Source organism: Acomys minous (genome assembly GCF_964271855.1).
Source record: "Acomys minous genome assembly, chromosome: 12".
NCBI classification, from domain to species: domain Eukaryota; kingdom Metazoa; phylum Chordata; class Mammalia; order Rodentia; family Muridae; genus Acomys; species Acomys minous.
The window spans coordinates 27,281,998-27,304,168 of record NC_140493.1 but is presented as its reverse complement, the minus strand read 5'-3'; the positions used below and the strand labels follow the sequence as shown (position 1 = coordinate 27,304,168).

The 22,171-nt window shown below is 51.7% G+C and overlaps 1 pseudogene across 1 annotated transcript in view; it reads right to left on the bottom strand.

Moving 5' to 3' along the window:
• LOC311579076 (large ribosomal subunit protein eL37-like) overlaps positions 1-22,171 on the bottom strand; it is a 219,457-nt pseudogene that overhangs the window by 118,958 nt on the left and 78,328 nt on the right. The window contains exon 5 of the transcript XR_014783680.1: positions 9,167-9,349. The product of XR_014783680.1 is annotated as a large ribosomal subunit protein eL37-like (transcript). The remainder of the gene's footprint in view (positions 1-9,166; positions 9,350-22,171) is intronic.

Sequence of the window (22,171 nt, the reverse complement as noted above, 5' to 3'; positions counted from 1 at the left end):
ACCCCCTCCAGACCCAAGTTGAGAATGTAAAGTTGACTGGAGGGACAGTGCTGTGCCTTTTCCAGAAGACTTGGTCACTTCCATGCAGATTCCTAGTTTTTGGCTTTTTTTGGCAGACAGAGCTGGGGTTACAGGCTCCAGCCACCAGGCAGCGAGACAGGAAGGCAGAAATCTGGCTGAAGCAAAGGCCTTTTAATGAGACCGATCCATATCTGTGCATGGCAGGCAGGGTCTTTGTGGCTGAACTCTGCTGGGTTTTCCAGGCACTGGAAGCAGCAGTTGGCTTCCCCAGAGCCTTGTGGGCTGGGATTCCAGGCAGTAGCCCCACCCCAGCATCCTGCCATTGCCTCACTGTACAGCCTGAAGCAGCCACCTAGTCTATAACTTGGCTGCCCCACACAGAGAAACAGGTCCATAGGGCTCCAATCCCTCTGTGCACAGCTAGCTTGCGGGAGTGGGGCTGCGTTGTTTCAGCTCTAGAGTTTCCCTGGGCTGTCCTTCTTCTGGCTCCTCCCCACTAGCTAGCCTTCTAGGACTTCCTAACTTTATAAAAAGAGCAAAAGTCTTTGGGGAAAGTGTGGGCCTCAGTAAGAGCTGGTCTCAAATGCTGGCTCTAGACAGCTGTACAAGCGGCTAAGTCCCAGACTTTCCCAAGCTTCAGGGTACATGCACAGACCCGTGCCACTCAAATGCAGCCAAGGAGCAAAGCCCTGTCTGCTCACAGCACTGAAACTGTGCCTCATGCCCTCCATTGTCCAGGCCCTGTCCCAAGAGAAGCTCCGAGGCCAAACCAGCCCCCTGTGAAGGGTCCTGGGCACAGCTTCCAAGCTCAGCCCTGTGCTGAGATGACAAAGAGACTGGCCTGGGCCCACACTTAGGAGTTTGAGGGTGGAGGTGGGGCAGACCCAAGCAAAGCTGAGAACAGTTTGTGTGAGGAGCCTGAGGGATCCTGCAGAGAGGCCCCCAGTGGCTGCTGGGTAATGAGACACGCTGGGAATCTTGTTCCCGCCTTGGAGAGCCTTTGAATAAGACATGAGCAGTTCAAAAAGAGCTTATTGTTTTTAGTCACCCAGTGCACTGAACAGTGCTTAGCATGGGGGACCTTCTACTACCACAAGACCACTATTATCAACTAACCATCGTCACTACCATCACAATCACCACGACCAATAAAAGTCACCATCACCACCACCACCATCACCAGCCACTACCACTTCCGTTCTGACAGTCACCTCCATCACCACCATCACCACTTTATGCATTGCCACCCACACCAGAAGCACTGTCAGCCGGTCCATCTACCAGGCTCACTACCAGCACCAGCAGGAGTCTGCAGTGCCCCCCCTGCCAGTAGCCCAAGGCCTCTGTGGTGTTCTATTTCACAGCAGAGGGTCATGAGATGAAGAGGGGTTAAGCAGTGTGCTCAAGAGTCCCTGGCTTAGCTGGAGTTAGGTCACAGTCCTGTAATTCAGGACAGTGCTCACTTATCAAGTAAGCATCAACTGCTGCCCAGACTCCCTAAGATTTCTGAGTGAGAGTGCCATGTCCCCAGTGCTAAGCCATCCTGAGTCACCATGAGCTAGGTCTCTTCTGGAGTCCTCACACAGGGTCAGCCGCTGGTTCTGCTCACTGAAGGAGGGCAATGTGCTGGGCTCGCCTCTGTGACTCTCGCTGTTGCACTGAGATACAGGTACTGGCAAGAAAAGAGTCATTTGCATCCAATTTGCATACAGCTGCCAAAATAAGCCAGACTCCCCACCACTTCAGAAGTGCATTGTCTCAGTCTTGAAAAGGACCATCCTACACACACCCATCCCCCCCAGTCTCCCTCGTGCCGAGACCCTGACTGGGGCCATGTCCCCAATTCCCTGCATCACCTCTTTGAAGAAAGCAATTCCCATTCCTGGCTCAGCCCCCAACCCCAAGGTTCACCTTGAACAGCAATCCTGCTCTGACTGGGCCACAGCCTTCCCACCCGGGGCAGTCTTTGGCTAAGGTCATGGGAAGATGGTCAACGTGAGGGCTGGCCAAAGCGCTCCACCAGCCTGGACCTACCAGAACAGCTAGTTCTGAAGTGCATCTTAACAGCCCAGGGAGCTTCTAGGAGCCCTCTCTCCTCCTCGGGGCTGCCATCCTCCTCAGGAGTCTCCCAGCTCACCCCTTCCATGCTCAGGAGCTAGGCAGCTCCTGCACCGTGGCAGGGTGTTGGACCATCACACAAGAGGAGGCTGAAAAGGCTAGTCCTCCAGGTAGGGACCTCAGAGTTTCCCTGCATGCTGGGACCCCAGAGGAGGCTGATCTGATGTGTTTTAGGCATGGCTCAGCAGCTGGAGGCCTAGCCCTCAGACACTCCACTTTCTTGCCCAACATACCCTTTCTACTTTTTTTTAACAACTCAGTCATTTCTGAGGACCCATCTCCTAGAGAAACCTTCTGCCCTCCTGGTTGGCCCTGCTTATTTGTGCCTAAATCCTACCCTGCGGGTGAAAAGAGCCCATTCAAAAGCATACACAAGTCTGAAAACACACATGTCCACATACAACACCCATGTTCTCATACTCATAGTGCATACATAAAGACATTTGGCTGCAGCATGCCCACAAGCACATGTGAACGTTCGTGGAAACACACACAGGCACAAATGATACACACACAGGTGTATATACAGGTCCCCACACTGGGCACACATAAGCCAGGCTGCCTTCGTAAGTGCAACCTGCACCTGTTTCCCAGGAGGTGAGGGATGCTGATGAACATTCATTGTCTCAGAGCCAGCCTCCATCTCTCTGGTGCCAGGGTTCTTCCCCGTGAGGACAGAACAGGGTGACAGTGACACTCATCAATGCTGGCTCTGACACGGGTGGTGGCTGCCCTCAGGCTTTAGGGAGGAGCTATGAGCCTACCTTCTTCGCCTTGCCACCCTGGAGGCCTTGGCAAACTGATTAGGCTACATTGCCTTATCCTCCATCCTGCTGCTCACAAGCCAAGCATCCATTTAGCCACTCTGTAGCGGCTCCTAGTGTCGCCCTTGTGTTCCTACAGCTCAGAACACAAGAGGTGGGAACAAGCAGGCTCTCCAGCCATCCTCACTGAGCGGAAGTATTTTGGGGTTGAGACCTGGGCAGACTTCCACATCAGTGTCACTCACTCTCTGGCTCCCCGACTAGTCAGGAGCCTGGACAACAAGCTTAGGCAAGGGCTGCAGGCTCAGCATGGCGGGGGGCAACCCAATCTGCTGACACCCCAGCTTCAGGAGCAACTTCGCCAGGCCCTCCCTGCCTGTGGTGCAGACACACTCACGGACCCATCATCCAACCCTGGCGACACGGAGCACAGCAGCCAGCCTCATAGCCAGATCTGCACTGCTCTGAAGGAACTCTGAATAGGCCAAGAGAACTCTGGGGTGAGGTGGGCAGGGCAGAGCACAAGCATGAGCCTTGTCACATATAGTCCGAAGTGAGGGACCCTGGAAGCAGAACCCACTGAGGTGGGCAACACTCTCTTCCCCGCCACTGGGACTTTAATGTTATTAAATACAGGATGATTGGTTCAAGTCTTTGCCTGGGGCTATTTTTCTGCTCAGCATTCTCTCAGGGAGGGCAGATCAGTGGGTATTCCCTGGGGCCCTCTTTAAGGCAGGAAAGGGCCCCAGCCTAAGCTGGCTGTATTCAGACAGGTCACCTCCCTGAACCTCACACCTACCCGCCCCCCCCCCCCCACAAGCTGTCTTCTGCAGCGCCTGGAAACACAATTCGCATTTACATTTCTCAGCAGTCTGGGAGAGGATCTATAGTAATCTGATCACCAAAATGAGACTCTGCAGTGTTCTTTTCTACCCAGGGGCACCACACACCGCCCAGCCTCGGCAAGATTCAATTGCTGTTTATTTAACCTGGGCAGCCTCCAAATGAAAAGGCAATCTCAATCAGCACCCCCCCCCCAATACGTACCTTCCCACCCTACCCCATGTAGGGTCCTACTCAGCTCCCAACCCTTGCAGCCTGCACCTGGGATGCCACCAACTGCCACTCCTGGATCCCGGGAGTTACAACACGGGAGTGCTCAAGAGTGCCATGAAAGAGCCAGGAAGAAGGAAGTCTCCCCCTGTACCCTCCAACCAAAGTGTCCCTGGGGATCCATGGGCTCCAAAGCCCAGCAGCCTTCCTAAGCAACAGCCCAGGCACCCTCCCTAGAGCAGCTCTGGCTCCACAGAACCTTCAGGGCACCTGAAGGTTTCCAGATGCATGCAGGCTCCTTCCTCCCCAGGCCTTGCCACTTAAGTACACACGAGGGCTGCCCCTTCCTCCAAGAAACCTTCCTGGTTCCCAGAGCCAATGGAGACCTCCCTCCTTGGGCCTCTGCTGCCATGAACTCAGGGGCCCATGCTGAATGGCATCCAACAAAGGTATGAGGCATGTTGGGCTTGTTTTTACCTGATTTGGGGGGGAGAGGAAACTGGGCAAAGTGAGGTAATAACTGTAGAATGACGTGCTCTGAGTGGACAGAACGTGACGCCAGAACTGGCTAAAACCTGCAAGGCCAAGCAGCACACAGTGTTCTCCATAGCTACACAAAGGTGACAATAGCTGTTCTCATCCTCCTGCAAGGTCAAAGGTCAGGGAATCATGACTCAGGCTGCAGCCTCCTCAAACAAACAGCGCCCAGCTCAGTATCCAATGGTCACCTCAAACACTACCATGCTCAGTACCCAGCACTCCCGTACCTGCAGAGCCCGCTCACACAGCCCCAAGTTCAGTACCCAGCCCTCCCTCCTGCGCCTAGCTTGGCATTCTCTCATTCTTCAGATCTGCCCTTGGAAGCTCATGGCCTCGCAGGACAGACTTGAAAGGGTCCTACTCGCTACCACTTCTGCTGGACAAAGCTACTCAAAACTGCCATCAGACAGACAGGGCGTCTCTGGTGGCCATTCCTTCACTCCCAGAAACCCTCATGACTCAGCCCATTCCAGGACACAAGGCCAGTCACCTGATCAGCCAGCTCAGGATAGCAGGGGACCTCCACAGCCTGCAGAGCAGGGTCCCAGACTCCTGAGGCCAGGCATCATGTTCGGAGCTCTGCTGTCTCAGGCCAAAACTGGTTAAAGTCTGCAAGGCCAGGCAGCACCAGCGCTCTCCACAGCTCTAGAGAGGTGACAGTGACAGTCCTCACTCTACTGGCAGGTGAAAGGCTAAGGCTAAGGAGGCATGTGCCCCACCCTTCACTTCTTTTCCAATGTGCCCGCCATGCTGTTCACTCCTAAATGTTATGCTTGCCAAACACCCTCAAAAACACTGTTGGACTCTTGTTTGGGATTGTGTTGAGCCCATATGTGGATCTGAGGAGAGCTAACAGTGCTGCCTCCACCATTTGTGAGGATGTTATACATGCGCCCACTTTCTAAATACCTTTAGTAACATCTTGTCTTCTCCAGGTCTTGCGCCATCCTACCAAGCATGCCTATGACTCCTGCCCCTGAGATTCTGTGAATAAGGACTCTTTGTAGTCTTTGTCTTCAATACCCCCCAACACCTCAGCTGGGCGATGGTGCTAACTAACGCTCGGCTCTGATACATCAATCTTATTGGTAAACACAATCCAGACTTCTTTGCTCCCTCAGATCTTTTTTTTTCAATGTGTCATGGACTCCCCTGTCAGTGTGTAGGGGGGGAATTAGGTTCATGAATTCTGTATTGACCAGTGTTAGGTTGCCATGGTGTGAATCCGTCTGGTACACAGTCCACACAGGATGCTGTCTGACACCGCTGTGTTTCAGTTCACGGATGCCTCCCTTGGGTTCACGAAACAAGCTGGCTTTTAAGTTTCCTTTCTCATGTGATTGCTGTCGACTCTGACTTCCTGCGATGCACTAAACACTCTTTTCCCATGTTCTAAAAAAATGTTCTCAGAGTTGGCAGTTCTCACTTGAAAGTCAAGCATACACTTTTGAGATCATCGGATTCAAGGCCCTCATGGTAGGTGACACGTTTCCTACTGGCTGAACTTCTTTAATGAGTTCACAACTACTGGGGCTACTTAGCCTCGAGGCAATGTTGGTAAGCTGCATTTTTAAAGGACTTTGTCTACTTCTTCCTCAGTTTCTCAATCCGTTGGTATGATTAGTCTTAGGATTCATTTACTATCTTAGAGAGTATGCTCTGGAGACTCTTGGATCCATCTTTCTGGTTATTTGCCTTTTAGTGGTCTTTGCAAAAAAAAAAAGTTTATCTGGACACAGCCTATGTCAACTTGAATAAAGCAAAAAATGGAGTCGGCCCCTCTTTAGAAGCTCCCAGTTCCCTTGGGTTCCCTCGATTGTCCATCCTTTCACATGTAAAGCTGTCTTCTCACTCTTTAGCACGCTCATTCTCAGCTTTTCTGTGGCACAGTGCTTAAGGTGATCCACTTACTCTGAGGTGCCCTGGACATTTCTGCTATGCAAACAGACTGAGCCTCCCTAATTTGAAAATCTCAAATCCACCATGCCCCAAACACTGTAACTTCTGGAGTGCTGGCAGCATGCTCACTTTGCAGGCTCTTCAGGCCTCGCTTGCTTGAAGCCAATACCGCACCCAGGCTTTCCTTTCTTCACCTGGCATCGGGCCTGCACATCTGTTCTCACTTTTTCACTCTCAACTTCTCCCGTTCTTTTCCTTGTGTTGCACCTACCAGTTACAAACAGCAAAGCCGTACTTTCCTCTCAGGTTTCACAATTCTTAGCTGTCGGCTTGGATTTTTAAAAAAACCAAAAAACCAAAAAACAAAAACAAAAACAAAAAACCCGCAACTCCCTCCCCTGATTTTGCTGTCTGGACAACTCTGATAGCTTACCTACCACAAAGGCTTATTCTCTATTTGTCAGCCCCCACCCCCGCCCCCGCCCCTGCCCCCACCCTGCCATTTTTTAAGTCTTGCCTCTCCTTTTATTCTGTGTTTTCTTTTAATTCAGCCAAGACTCTTGCTTCCTTCATCGTACTGATTCCATCTCTACTGTCTTGGGAGTTCTGGGTTCTGACATTATTTCAGCATCTGGCTTTGCCTTAAGTTTTTTTTTTTCATCTGCTTTCCCCATACTCTTTCTCGATGACATTCTGTCTCCTACATAAACCTCTGTAATGATGACCAAGATACAGACATGCCCATAAGCACCAGAGGCACCTTCCTGCAGCCCCTCCACAACCTTCTACACCTCACCTCCCAAATGTAGCAAGCAGCTGGCCTGCCTCTACAGTTTAATTGCCCTTTTGAGTCAAACACAGCAGGCTTTCTGTAAAACTAACATCCAGCTTTGCAAAGTGCTTTGCCATCTTGTCCCCCAGGAGTGCCCCAGTCCCCCATCTCTCCGCAGCCCTGTAGCTTTTCTTTGTGTCTCCAGCTGGGTGGCAGTGCTGACCAGCTCTGCCTGTCTCCTTAGGTGAAGTACTTGATTGAGGCTTTTGTCTATATTCTGTTGGTTTTGCTTGCTTGTTTGTTTATCTTATCATTGAATCTTGAGAACTCTTTACATATTTAGGCTCAAGGTCTTTGCCAGGTGTGTGATTTGTACATTTAACAACAACAACCCCAAAACCAAGTCAGTGGCCTCTCTTTTCACCCTTTTAATTGGCTCTCATAGTTCTGAATTCTGAAGAAGGAACCTTGGAGGTTTCCTTTTTTTTAATCTTGCAGGTTTATTAATGAAGGCTAATATTAATCAATATTTAATTATTTTCAAATCTATGGAGCTTGGAGTATTTAAAATTCTTCTCAATTAATACTCCACCATGGTTCTGTGGTTACTCTATCCTTAAACTGTAATCCCATACACAGGCATTCATGTCATCACCAGCTTTTCAGGGTTGGTACATGAGCCATCTCACCCAGACCCCTGGGTACTCTCCTCCGCACCTGAATGCTTCCCCTTGGTGAACCTCTGTTCGTGCCAAAGTCCATATTTGGGAAGGCCTTCCAAAGTGTCTCTTGATGGTAAGTGTTCAGTTTTCTCTTTGGAATTTCTGTTTTGTCTTTGTCCTTGGAGATGAGTTTGGGGTTGCAACTTAACTGTTGACAGGATTTCTGTTAGCGCTCCTGTAAAGCAGCATCTTCCAGGCTCTCAACATTGCTCATCCTTTTCATCTTTGGGGGGCTTGGGATCATTGGGGCTATCTGGTCTCTGCAGTTCTGGATCACATCTGATACTCCATCTCCACTCACCGGTTTTCCTCCATCCAACTTACTCTCTTCTTTGAGGACCGTCATTAGGAAGATGACAGGTTCCTAACTCACTCCACAGCCTCCATCTCTGTTAGCTTCTGTCCCAGACCTTACCCCCTCCTCCACCCCTTTCTGGGGTTCTAACCTAGAACACTGTGTGTGAAAATGGTCTAATATGAGGCCACGTTGACAGCCTGGTTTACTTTTCGAGGTAGGGACTCTCTCTATAGCCAAGGCTGGCTTTGAACTTGCAAGCCTCTTACCTCCCCCAGGAGCTGAGCTTACAGGCCTGGACCACAGCCCTAGCTGCTGTAAGTTCTTTAGGCCCCATCCCATTGGCTTCTTGCTCATTCATACATAGCTTAGCCCACTTGCTATGGTGTTAGTCTAGAGAACGTCCACAAAAAATTCATGTTCAAAACTTGGTCCCTAGGGTGATGCTTCAGTGGAATGTTCAGGATACAGGGACAAGTGGAAGATCCTTAGATATTCTGGAAATGTGTTCCCAAAGGACGGTTATCGCTCTTCTTCCTCTTGGCTTCCTGGCTGATGAAGCAAGTGGCATTGCTGTCACATGTTCTGCTATGATATGCTACCTTCACAGAGACCCAGAGCCACAGGATAACCAGATCTGTTTGTAATAGACATCCTGGTACATCAATAGCAAGCCGCCCCACATCCTTCCCCACACCGCACCCATTCAGATCAAAGCAACGCTGGCTTTCTGGACATGCCTAGCTATTGCTGTCATCACCGACTACTCAATTGCTGTGATTTGTTTGTTTGTTTGTTTGTTTGTTTATGTTTTGAAAATATTTCACAGAAATGTTACTGTGTTTGATTAGCCACCAAGGGCTAGAATCTGGGATTGTACGGTCATTTGCTTCTGTTGTCAGGCCCTGCTCTATTTCCACCCAATGGCCTGGCCCATCGTGTGGGGGTCACCTGGGGCTCACAGAGTCCCCTGCACACCTACCTGCATCTACTTCCATAAGCTTCCTTCCCACCAGCACTTCTGACAGGGAAAGAGGAAAGGACGAGGGTAAGGTCAGTGCCAGCTGCGAATGCTTGAGAGCTGCTTTGTCGGTACTCCGCAGTTTGCTGTGATGCCTGCCACGCAGCAGCAGGCCAGATCACCCAGGTTCCTCCTTCTGATGACCTGGAACAAAGGGAAGGGGAGTGGAGAGTCCGCTCGCTGGAGTCAGAAGGATGAGGTCTGTAGGAAACGCCTCACATGCCTGACCAGACAGCATAGGGCCAAGTGTGGGCTTGGGACCCAGAAATCAAAGCTCTCCCCATTTTAGATGCCACTTCACCGCTCTGTTCTGTCAAGAGGGATGCTTGGTGAGGTGATGGGGATCTCCTGGCTCTGAAGGAAACTCTCCCAGACACCCTCTTCTGAAACACACTGCAGACCTTGTTAGGCTCTACGCAGACAGTCCAGAAATTGCCACCACCTGACACGATCACTGTCCCCTCTAGCTATCCAAAGTCAGGATCCTCTCTGTCTTTGCTTCACTGAGGCCTTCCCAATGTACCTGAGGCTGACAGAAACTCTCTAGAAACCCTCCAATTAGACTCTGGATGCCTTTAGGGCACACCTCCTGTCCCTCCTGCCTTCCTCGTTAGATTATTTGTTTGTCCCTCCTAAGTTCTGTGTTAGCTGGCAGGTGTCCAGAACTCTGCCTACACGCTCCCTCCTCAGAGCCCAGTCCCAAGAAGTCGACAGTAAGCTGCAGGCTGTGAAGACCCTCTTAATCTATATGACATATGCTTACCTGGCCTCTCTAAGGCCGTTAGAGCTGGAGTTCCATCAGCCAGCTAAAATATTCCCTGAGAACACCATCAAACACTCAGGCTGGTGACTCTAGTCTCATACACACACACACACACACACACACACACACACACACACACACACACACACACACACACACACACACACTTTCTCCTTCCCAGCAAGTCTGGGCCAGCCCTCCTGCCCACTCCCAGGAGAGCAGTATCGAGTCCAGGCCTGAGTCTGAGGACAGTATCCCTGCACCCACTTGGTCTTCTCCCATAAAAGCCCCTAAGCTGGAGATCAAGCCAAAGCCTATTCCCCCGGTGCTGTCAGGGCTCTCAGCAGCTACTGAAAGGAGCACTGGCAGACACAGTAGCCATCCTGCCTCTGCTCAGAGCCCTGCTCCCCAGCACTGGCACACACAAGAAGAGCCCTGCTCCCCAGCACTAGCACACATAGGAAGAGCCCCACTCCCAGCACTCCCCTCAACTCAGGTTGCCTCTGACTCCTCCTTCCCTGTCATCTGCAGGACTCACAGATATTTCTCCAAAATTCCTGTTCCAGCCTTGCTGAACCATCTTTTCTTGAGGGAGGCATACCCAACCCTCTAGACCACACGGGCCCCAGCTCTCCCAAGTTTGGCAGATTGCTGGGCACCTAACCCAGCATGTCTTTTTCCCTTTAGTAACAAAATCCCTACTAGGGGCTAAAAATATGAACTATTTCCCAGCTCTATGGCAGCTAAGTGTGAGCATCCACTTCCCAGCCAATTGGATGGAGAAGCAAACAGACATCCTTCTGGAACGGGCATGCCTTCTTCTTCTCCATGCCATCCATACCTCCAGCTGCTCAGGACATCAGTGTGATGGTGACGGTCCTGCAGATATCTTGAGCTAATAAGGACCACAGTGGATGGGGGTAGCTGAAGCCACCTGGACCTCAGGCTCACTGCCAGTTGTGACTCTCAACCTTCACGTTTATTTCACGTGTAGGACATCATGCCAGCTTTGAGACAAGACTGAAGTTTCTGTCTGAAGCAGCTGTCTGTTTTACTGGCTAAACAGAGTTTTTACCATATATGCACTTGGCTTTGCTTAGAATTCCTTTTCTGTAACATACTATGAACTTTGGGGTTGTGGTGGAGTGTTGGTCTGCTCTGGTCACCTGAGTCCTCAACACCTAATACATGACACAGCACAGGGGATGCTCTGAAAAACAACAACAACAGTAATAACGCCGCTGAGTGTGGGCTCCATGTGTTCAAGGCCAGGGCTTTGCATGACCAGGACCAGGGTTGTGTATGAATGGAACTGGGACTGTTTGATCAGTATATGAGCAGGCTTGGGGCTCATTGTATAGCTGGAACCACAGCTTGGTGTGTAACTTATGGTGGGATCTCTATTTGTGAGCACTGATAGTATTAGGGCTCATCTTAAACTAGAGTAGAGCTAAACACTAGCTAAATCCCTAACACTAGAAAGTGGTCTCTAAGGAGGGGCAAATGTTAGCCACACTGGTATTTTCAGTAAACCAGAACTTAAAATGGAGACAACCCCCCTCCCAAAGACTTCTCAGAGCTGGTGATACTGAGAAGGACCTCTGGGATTTACAGAACAGGAGAGCAGGCTGGCCTTCCTGAGAAGGGACTGAAATTACAGAAGGAACAGCATCATGTACCCCAGGGCAGGGGTGAGGCAGGAGAGCCAGGCACAGGGTCAAGGGCAGCAGAATGTGCGGCCATAAAGTCTAGATTTTTTTTTTCCTAGACAGAACTCACGGGCACTGCTCACCCATGTGATGTGTAAGTCAAGAGAAAGCTTCCGTCTACTTCAAGATGCTATTCCACCCAAGCCAGTATGGCTTCTGACCTCCTCCATCGGGGTCAGACTGGGGATCCTGGCAAACCATGGCCTCTGGTGGCCAGACCTGGTTCCCTAGGCCACCTAGCCTGTGATGCTATGGCCTGTGCCCTGCCAACTGGAACCAGAAGCATGAAGCCTGGGGTAAACAGAGGAAAGTCTGAGACCAGACTAACTAGCTGCCCTGCTGGGAGACTAGAAGAGCCATTCACCATGCACCAGGGTAGGGACCAGTTTCTAGGATCTCGTGTACTGACAACACTGCTGCAGCTTCTGCCATTGATTTGCGATCACATAAGAAAATTATTGTTTTCAGGACATGTCAGGTGCAAAATGGTAGCCCACAGCACACAGGGCTTAATGCAGTATACACAGGCATCTATAACCACAAAGGTGACGCTGAAGGGAAAGCTCTAGAACTTTTGGAACAAGTACCCAGGCCTCCTGGCTCACCTGAATATTAGGGTGAAGGCTTTAAGGAGACCCATTCCACATCCACTGAGGTCTGTTGAGAAATGCCCCATGATGGCTCAGGCCATTGGCACTGGCTCACTGTAACAATGGGAGGCCAGGTTCACTGCCCTGCCTCCTCCATTAGGGTTGCCCCTGAGTATATCCTGGCATTGCAGGCTTGTGCTAAGCCTCTTTCCTGTAGAGTGTGGGGGAAAGATTAGGAGAGGAGAGCAGCATGCATGCATGGGGAAGTGTCTTCTGTCAACTCCCAGCCTCTGGGATCCCAGCTGTCCTGGCTCCCTAGGGGTCTGGTCATGGCATCTTTTTTCCCAGCTAGGTGCTGAGGATGAACTGAAGCCCGTCTCCCAACCTACATCTCCTTGTCCACCTTTAAGACCATTCCCAAGAAGACCTCCAGGCACAGGTAGTACTCCATCACAGGAGCATCAGGTGGGTCCCTGTGCTGTTCTATCAGCTGGGACACTGTATGGGACCAAGGATGTGGCTCCCTCAGCTAGGCATCCTGACACCAAGTGCTCAAGGGTTCAGCTGACGGCCTTGACACCAGCAGCCAGCCACTGGCTTTGCTTCCTCAGCTGCTACGGCAGCTGGCTGTGCCCGGCCTTCGGTGCGTTCTGTTGCTGGGACCAGCTGGCCAGAAGGGTATCCTGCTGCCCATGAAAGTCCAACAGCTGTTGCTCAAAGGTGTAGGGTTCAGCTGCTGTTTCCAGGGTCCTTCCAGAGAGGGCAAAGGAAGTACAGGTATTAGCATCAAGGACAAGGAAGGGCCAAAGGTCTCCAAGCATGTGGCTGCAGAGGATGCTGAGGTTGGAAATACAGGTGAGAACAAGGACACGGATGCATGGAAGACTGCACAGAAGTCCAAGGGCTCGGGTTCAGATTGGCCCATCCATAGGCTGGTGGGGGGCCTCGTCCTCCTGGCTGGCTAACAGAAGGAGACAGAAACATCAGGCTATGCCGGCCACTATTGGGAAAATCCCAGTGGCAGCCTTATGCAAAGAACCTTGGCACTGCAGCCATTAGGGGCTGAGTAGTCGAAGGTTCTATGGCTGAAATGTTTTCTTTCACACCAGGGCCAGACCACAGCCCCTCCAACATCATCCAACACCTTGGATTCATCATCTAGTCAGCCGCCTTTTGTCCACCCACCTAGTCCACTGATCTACCTGCTATCCTGTCTGTCCTGTAGGCATCCTCCCACACCAAGACATGGCCCTGAGCTGACCTGTACATTACATGCTGAGGCAGGAGGGAAAGGGGGTGGCTTTTCTAATCATCTCATACAGCTCCATTTCCATGCCAGGGGATCTGAGCCTGGGACTTCCTACTCAGAAAAGAAAAAAAAACAAACAAACAAAAACAGTGCTCCAAGGGCTCTGCACACAGGCTGTGGGCCACAGGAAGATGGGTAAGTTCAGTTGGCTATGGCATACCTCACATTCAAACTCAGTACTTCCTGGGTTTATCAGATATCCAGAGACCCCACTCTACAGCCAGCAGCCTCCCATGCAGTCCTAGAGGGCACTGGGGCGCATGCCCTACAATGCTCAGGTGAGCAAAAGGAGTGAGTACATGTCCTGGATCTGTATGGGGACATGATTGGGCAATAGTCATGAGGTTGGTCAGCCAGGCACACCCATCTCAGGCACATGCTGCCTTTAAAGGCCTCACAGTCACCCTCACCCCTGGCCCATTGGTGCCTCGTGGTTCTGAGAGACATACTTGATCACTTAGGTCACGGGTCCTGCCCTCGTCAGAGACAAGATGACAGCAGGTGCTCTGCTTGGCCACCTCAAGGACCAGGTATCCCAGGAGACCCAGTCTTTCTGCCAGCTCAGAGCCTTGGTCTTCAGCTCTTAAAGCATCATTCTGGCCAATATCCAGGCTGGTGCTAATCTTGAGGGGTATGGTTGGCACAGGGTATCTGGGCCTCCAATGCAATGCCCCACCTCCTGTCACAGAGCTCCAGGACCACTTCCTTCCTGCTTCCGACTCTTAGTAAGTCAACAAATTCAGAAAACTATCAGTAATATGTAGACCACTCTCATGAGGATCCCAGAGCGTCAGGACCACCAGTTTGTTATGTTCCCTGAGGGAGGTGAACTCAGGGCATCAGAGACCACCAGTGTCAATCATGTTGCCTGAGGGAGGTGAGTGAAGGGTCGTTAGGGCTTGGGAGTGAGCTAATCTCCTGGGAGTCAGGGAAGCCTGGGTTATGCCTTACACCAGGAGATGGGGGACTCTAGTAAGTTCTTGCTTCCCTCCTAGGTAGAGAGCTTGCAGGCAGGGTCTGAGGCCTGTCCTAGAGCCATGTGTCTCCTGCACCGTGTGCAGTAGCAGCAGGCACCATGGAAGAGAAACACTGCAGTGTCACGGCCAGAGCTGCTTGCTGAAAAGCTGATGCTGTCCTTTGGTTTGTGAGAGGTCAGAAAGGAGCTGGCCCTCTTCTTAGGGCTTGACTTTGACCTCCTCCCAGCAGCTTCCTGGGATAGGACAGTCCATCAGGATTGGCTCTGAAGATGGTGGTGGAGAAAGGAGGCGGCACAGACACAAGCCAGCATCCTGAGTGGCCCAGAGCACTGTGGGCTAAAGAGGCCCAGCGAAGAACACAAACCATCCGCACAGGTGTCAGGAAGGGCAGTGGAGGATAGCTTCGAGTCCTAAGCATCAGCCTGTGAAGACACTATGAAATAGGGCTAGTCACAGCACCCACCTCAATCTGAGCTTGAGAAAGCGGTGGGCGTGGCCAGTGAAGCTTGAGCTCCCTCCTGGATCTACCCACTTCCACAGCAGTGAGGAGTGGCCCATAGGCACGGTAGCAGAAGGCACAGGAGGGACACTAGATGCCCTACCTCTCCAAGGCAGCTTCACTCACACACCCACTCTCCAGGTCTGGGTTCAGCCTACAGGAAGAGGGAGGGAAGAAGAGAGTGGAGAAAGGCCTTCCTCCAACGGGCAAACTCCAAGGCTACCTAGCCTCACACTCAGCACAGGGAGTTACTTTTCTCTGCTGTGACCTGCAGTTCTTCAAGTGGGGTGGCCTAACCACAGCCCATGCCCCATGCTCTGCATGTCAAGTACATCCATGAGGGCGCTAAGCAGGAGTCAGATGGTTACCCTAGATGTGGCGTGGCAGAAGTTGAGATGGAACCTGAGGCTTGCCTGTGCTCTGCCAAGCTGTGCAGGACAGACTGCTAAGGCCTGACATCTTCGCTGTCCTGTCTAGAGAGCCTCAGTGAGGACAGACACCCAGCATTCTCAGCTCTCCTCGCCTCTCACAGCCACTGCTCTAGTGTGGTGAAAATGACCATTCCTCACCTGAGGAAGGAAGACTTGTGAGCACTGTGGGCCTGCAAGTCAATTCACGAGGGGCCTCCAGAGACTCAGAGACCTGGAGTTTCCTCAGTTCTGGTATTCACTCAGAACCACAAGCTCCCGCTATGCACCCAGAAACCCCGGGGCCCTACACAGCCCAGGTGCAGTTTAGAGCAAACACGTTTTCCCTGCACCTGGGTGGTGGCATGTCATGGAGGCCAGAGGCTATCGATGGCACAGCACATCCATGTTACCTATAGAGCCACCACGCCAGTGACAGTCCATTCCCTCTTGCTAGGAGCTCCCTGACAGAAGGCTCTGACTTCTCCCTGGGTATAAATATGAGTCCTACGGGTTCTGCTGAGCAAATCCAAGAGACAGGGGACAGGAAGGTGTATGATGGGTGGCAGGGTAAGTAGCCAGCAGGCAAGGGTTCACTGGTAGGGAGGATGAGCAGGTTACGTCTGTGGGAGTAGGTGAGGGAGGAAGTGGGTAGGTGAGTGGGTTGGGGGTAGTAGCCCCACTTCTATCCAGGCACAGGGTGGTTCTATGTAGTTGGAGAACCATGTACGGACCCTGTGCCAAGGAGACTCTGGATTCCTCATGCCAGCTTGCCATCTGGTCTCTCCCATCCTCCTTCCTCTTATCTTAACTCTTTGTCCACTGAAGTAACCAAGATATCCATGTGGGGATACGGCCACACTGCCAAGGACTGCACCAGGGGCCGGGCTGATAGCCAGGCACACACTGCCACCTCTGCTCCTGAAGGGGTAGGACAGTCCTGCGACCTCTCCAGCCTTTCAGGGAGGGGAAGCATGGAGCACACCTGTTCCTATTACCTGGCTGCCTACCTCTCCCTAGTGCCACACTGGCGCTGTGTGACCCTGAACAAGTCGGTCTCCTGGGAGTCATGTCTGCTCCCTTACCTGGATCACGTTTGGCATAAGCCCAGGCCAGGGACCCTCCTTACACCTGCTGAGGCAGGCGAGGAGGAGTGCAGGTGGCCCCTGCCCCAGCACTCATAGCTCATCATGAAGCGAGGATTGATTTCCACAAGGGTCATTTCACCCCACCGCAAATATTACAGGGAAATTCATTTTCTTTTTAGGAGTGTTCTGGGAAATGAAGCAATTAGCATGATCTTAAACCGGCATGTACTATCAATTGCAATTCAATTACTGGGCTTAAGTACGGTTCAGGGAGGGTGGCTGCTCAGGGCGAGAAACCAGCCATGGACAGGAAGGTAGAGAGAAGCTTGGGGTCTCAGCTCTGGTCAGCTCCAATTTGTCCATAGTATCAGTTGGGGACAACAGTAGATGGGACAACGGGGTGCTGGCTGGTCAGCAGGTCCTTCTCAACATCTGCGGGCCCTGGGAGTGGGATCCCAACTCAGTGTTGTCATGAGACAATTGCTCTTAGCTCAGTTGGCCCCGGACCAGGTTCTAACTCCACAGACTCCAAGGTTACTGGTTCTAACCCTGTCAGAGACCAGGCTCTGACTCTCCACACCAACCTTGGCCCTGCTGCTGTCAGCCCAGTCCCAGCACATTTTACCCAGGGACTCACTCATCTCCTTACACTGTGCTGCTCACTCACTAGGATTACACAGTAGAGATCGTGAAAACATATGAAGCTATGCACTTAAAGCCAGCGCCCAAACCCAGGTTCAGGCTAACTACACCCCCAGTCACTACCCACAATGGGAGCTGGCCATCACCCAAGGACCCAAGGACAGTGGTCTCCCCTAGGATAGAGACCCAGGGGGGGCTGCTGCATGGATAGATCAGGCATGGACACTGCATCACTTCCTGCTGATCTAGCAGCAAAGACACTGATGTCTGTGTCGTCTTGATGGATAGAACACTCTACCGCAGCCTTAGCAAGACGACAGAAAAGCAAAAGACTGACATGACCAAGAATCTGCTGATCCCTTAGCCCAGGGGTCCAGGTTGCAAGGCCCCATGGACACTATGTATCCCTACAGCTTAGTGCATTGCCTGTACAAAGGGTATTTACTGCATGGGAATCCCCAGCTTGGGGCAGTGCTGCCTGCTATTACTAAGTTTGTTATATATAAACACTATTTTACACACACACACACACACACACACACACACACACACACACACACACACACAGGTTTTGGGTGAGACATTTTAGACAGACAGTGGCTGAGGGATTCTAAATTCACTGCAGTACAACCATGGCCTCAGAGGGGTTTCACAGAAAGCCTGGGTCCTGGATCCCTCTAACTGTGGCTAGGCTGGGTGTGGCCACCCATCACAGGCTGCAGGCACCATATCTAACTTCTGACATCCCAGACTATTATACAGCAGTGTCTGTTCGAACCACTAGGACAGAGGAGCCAGGGAGAGCTGTCCTAGGTGGTGAGACAACTGGCTCAGTCAACTTATGCTGAACTCAGCACCAGGAACAGTGGGGCATCTATGGGATGAGCTTAGACACATGGCAAGTAAATTCACACCATGGATAATGTGGAGGACTCAGGCTTCCAGGGTCTCTGTGCAGCGAGGCCATTGCAAAAAAGGCGGAACCTTCTTAACAGGGGTCAGAGCCCACACTTGGCAAAACGGAGGCTGGAACTGTATCATGTATGCAGATGCAATCTCACTCTCTGGCTCTTGGAATCCAACCAGATTTTCTGCAGACACTTCTCTTTTCTAGATGTCTCTATAACATCTGGCTCGTACCCGTGACCCCACAGCACCACCTGGCATATGGGTTGGCTGTGGGTACTGGAAAAACTCAAGCCCTATGTCTTCTGGCCTTGGCTCTGATCCCTGTCTGCCTGGTGGTATCTCTTCAGGCCTCACTGACGAATGGGAGGCACCCATTTTGGATAAAGAGAAACCACAGCTCGAACAAAAGCAACCCCAGACCTGATATTGGGGGACGAGGTGGTTCACTGCAGATGACCATCGTTCCCACAGACCCTATACCTTCCAAGAGTATGGACAGAGCAAACTCATTCCCAACACAAACCAGGACCCCTTCCTCTCTTGTGGTCAAAGACCCTCCCAGTGCTGTTCAGAGAAAAGTGCCTGCTCCATAAAAGCTAGGCTACGTCAAAGACCAAATAGCTGGGGACTGGATGACTGCCTTGGTGATACTGAGCACTAAGAAATGGACCAGTCTGGCAGGCAGCCCCATGCATTCTACAGGAGATGCTGTGAAAGGAGTGGCAACAGCTGCATCTTTGCATCCTTATTTGACAAGCATCACTGGTGGAAGAAGGGTGCAGAGCAGGAAGCAGCCTTACAGTGGCAGGACTGGGCAGGTGCAGAAGGGCTGGGACATCTTGCTGGGCCTATTGCTGACAATGGACAGCTGGGGCAGGTAGCTGGCCTATCACTGGCTACTGGGCAGGCCTCAGTTTCTGTTAGGATCTGACTCCCAGGCACACTGGGATATATGCCAGAGATCTAGACCTCACTCTCCACCTCTGTTGGAGCTAGGCCAAGAAGCCATTTCCAGGCAGAAGTTGACCTACTGTCCTTTGGTGAATGATAAAGGCAAGGCATGGGCGGGGGAGGGAGTCTACAAGCCCTGGGGCCTCTACCCAGATGCCAGCTACCTAGGATAGAACAGCCTTAGCCAGTGTGCTGAAAGGTTGCAGACAGCACAGCTTCCAACCCCTAATATGAGCCACAGAGAGTAGAAGCAAGGGACACTGGGAAACACCCTTAGTCAGTGTTTAAGTTGTACAATTATTCCTTTGATTGCTTCTAAAGCTAGAACTCATTATAAGCTCACATAACCTTCTTTTTCTGGCATCATGGAACTACTTCACATAATAAAATCTCTCTTTCTCAGTGTGTATGTCTGTGTCTGTGTGTCTGCTCCCCCTCTTCTTCCCTCCCCTCCCTCCTTCCCCCTCCCTTTCTCCTTCCCTCTCCCCTCCCTCTCTCCCTCTCCCCAGTCTCTCTCTCTCTCTCTCTCTCTCTCTCTCTCTCTCTCTCTCTCTCTCTCTCTCTCTCTCTCTCTCTCGTGTGTGTGTGTGTGTGTGTGTGTACATGCAATGTATTCACTTTAAAAAGAAGAAAAAAATTTACCACATTTTTCTCTGTCGCAGAACTCCTCTCCTAATTAGGAGCTTGGCAACTGTCTACCTGCAAAGGCAACTGCTCCAGCTTACAGAATACCAACTTCTATGTAGTCATGTGTTTATCTGTTTATTTGTAGCTAGCATAGGCAGGAGCAGCCTTACCCTGTGCAGGGCTGTCTGTGCATGCCAAGTACAGGGAAGGGTGGCAGATGCTGCATCTGGGGGCCCCAAGGTCTTTCCCTTCTTGTATTTTCTCATTCAGTCCTCAGCCCTCCCAGGCCTATCATGTAGCCATGGCAACAGAGCAGCTAGTATTCTCAGAGCCTGCACCTAGGTCAGGTGACAACTATTGGGGACCTCCATGAGGTGAGAGCTTGACGTGGGGAGCCTGGCACACACAGCAGCTGGCAGCAGTAAAGAAGGACCCACTCCAGCCATCCACCCTGCGGTGTGCAGCAGCGCACTGGCAGCAGCTCAAGGGTCTGCCCATGTGATCTCTCACCGATCAGGACGCACCTTCCCGAGATGGGGGGACATACCTGGATCAGGACTCAGCCACTGCAAGCTGGGGCTTTGTAGGACAGCTCTTAGCATCCTGGCTCTGAAGTGATCCTCCTCTGAGACTGGGCCAATAAAGAAGCTCTGAGAACTACTGATTTGGGACAGTCCTATCCTGAAGTTAGGCAGCCTGGGCTGGACCCCGAGCCTCATCACTTGAGACTGTGACCTGGGCTGGGCAATAGGACATTTCTCTCTCATCCTGAGAATCTCAACACCTTGAGTGCTTACTCTTTTGGGGTCCCAGTGTGGGCTGAGGTACACAGAAACGCTGGCTGCAAAGCCCTTTACTAAAGCATCTCCAGGAGCCCCTCTGCACAAAGCCACCTTCCTACCTCCACTCATGCTCAATGGCTAACCACAGTGACAGGAATGTGGCAATAGCTAGCACAGACCACACCACTGCCTCCAGCTGCCTGTCCCATACATTCTAGTGTAGGGGGGATGGGGGTGTGTGAATAGTAGGAAGGTATTAAACTGGGTGCCAGAGAAGGCATAGGAGGGACTGTCTGGAGTGAGAGTGTTCAGGCAGGGAGCATGCTGCTCCAGGATGGGACAGCAAGGCCACAGGAATGTGGTTGGGCAAGTATACAGACTGTGAGGAGGTGATGACTGCAGAAGGGAGGAAAGGAGGGAGGAAAGGAGAGGGAAAAAGGAGGGCCTCTGCATCTTCCAGAGGCCAGGCCAGTCCACAGGATGTTCCTCCTCCATATGACATGGACAGCCTCCTCACAAGGAGAATATAGCCCCTCTCTTGGGCCTGCACTGAAATAACCTGGCAGAGATACTGTGCGACCTGCAATGCTAGAGCACAGTCTTACCCGGCTTAGGACCCAGCCTTGGGATCCACCACACATGTGGAGTTCTGCCTCAGCCAAGAGCCAGCAGGAACCCAAAGAGGCCTGCAAAGCAAGACTTCAGGGTTCCATGGCACAGAGGCCATCTTGGATTCACCCTGCTATATCTCTGACCAACTGAAGGACTAGGAGTTGGGCAGACCGCCCAGTAGGCAGGTAGGTAGGGTGAGAGACTACGGCTAGGTAATAAAGGTAGAAAACTTCTAAGATGGCCAGCCTCTTCCTCTCTGTCCCTCCTGACCTAAAACAATGGCCTGGTAGCTAAAAACGAAGACCTAAAGGGCTTTTTCCCTCCACCAATAGGACCTCCCACTGCTAAAGGCCCAGCAAGGAGTTCAAGGTGGCTCAGGACATGTTACACAATAGCTGTGGGCCAATCGACCATCCTAACTTCCCTCAAACAACCCTAAATTAGGGAAGGAAGACCCTTCAAAGGATTAAAAACCTTAGTCCTCAAGACGAGGATAATTTGTGGGCTTCCGAGTCTGAGTTCTCCACCTCTGCTTTGTGGAGGCTCTTTCACTGTGTGTCTGGTGTGTGTGTGTGTGTGTGTGCACGCACGCACATGCTGATTTGTCTGGTCCTGTCTACTGTATTATCGATTTCTCAGTGTCACGCTTGAGCTTTTTTCCTGCCTTTTAATTCTTTCATTAGCAGAGAAAACAAACCCCATCAAGACCCCTCAACAGCAATACATCCTAGAGTTCCTACAAATGATGATGATGCCATCGGACCCAGCACAGGTACCACTTCTGCCAAGGTTCTCGGGTGCCTCTGAGCACGCCCTGGGTTCCTCGCAGGCTTGCTGCTGGGCCTAAGGCCTTCCCTGTCAATCAGGGAAGTTGTGGTTGCTGTACCAACAAATCAGAAGGAAACAGCACTCTGGGCTTTGGAGTCTTGCAGTTCTGAGCAGCCAGGTTCGAGGTGTGAGCAAGCCTGAGCCATGGGAGACAACTAAAGGGGCAGCCTCATCAGCCCAGGAACCAGAGGCACAGTAAAGAAGATCCAGCATGGTTCCAGCCTCTAGCTGGCTGCGTCACTCTTGGTCACACAAGTCTTCCCACCAGGGACC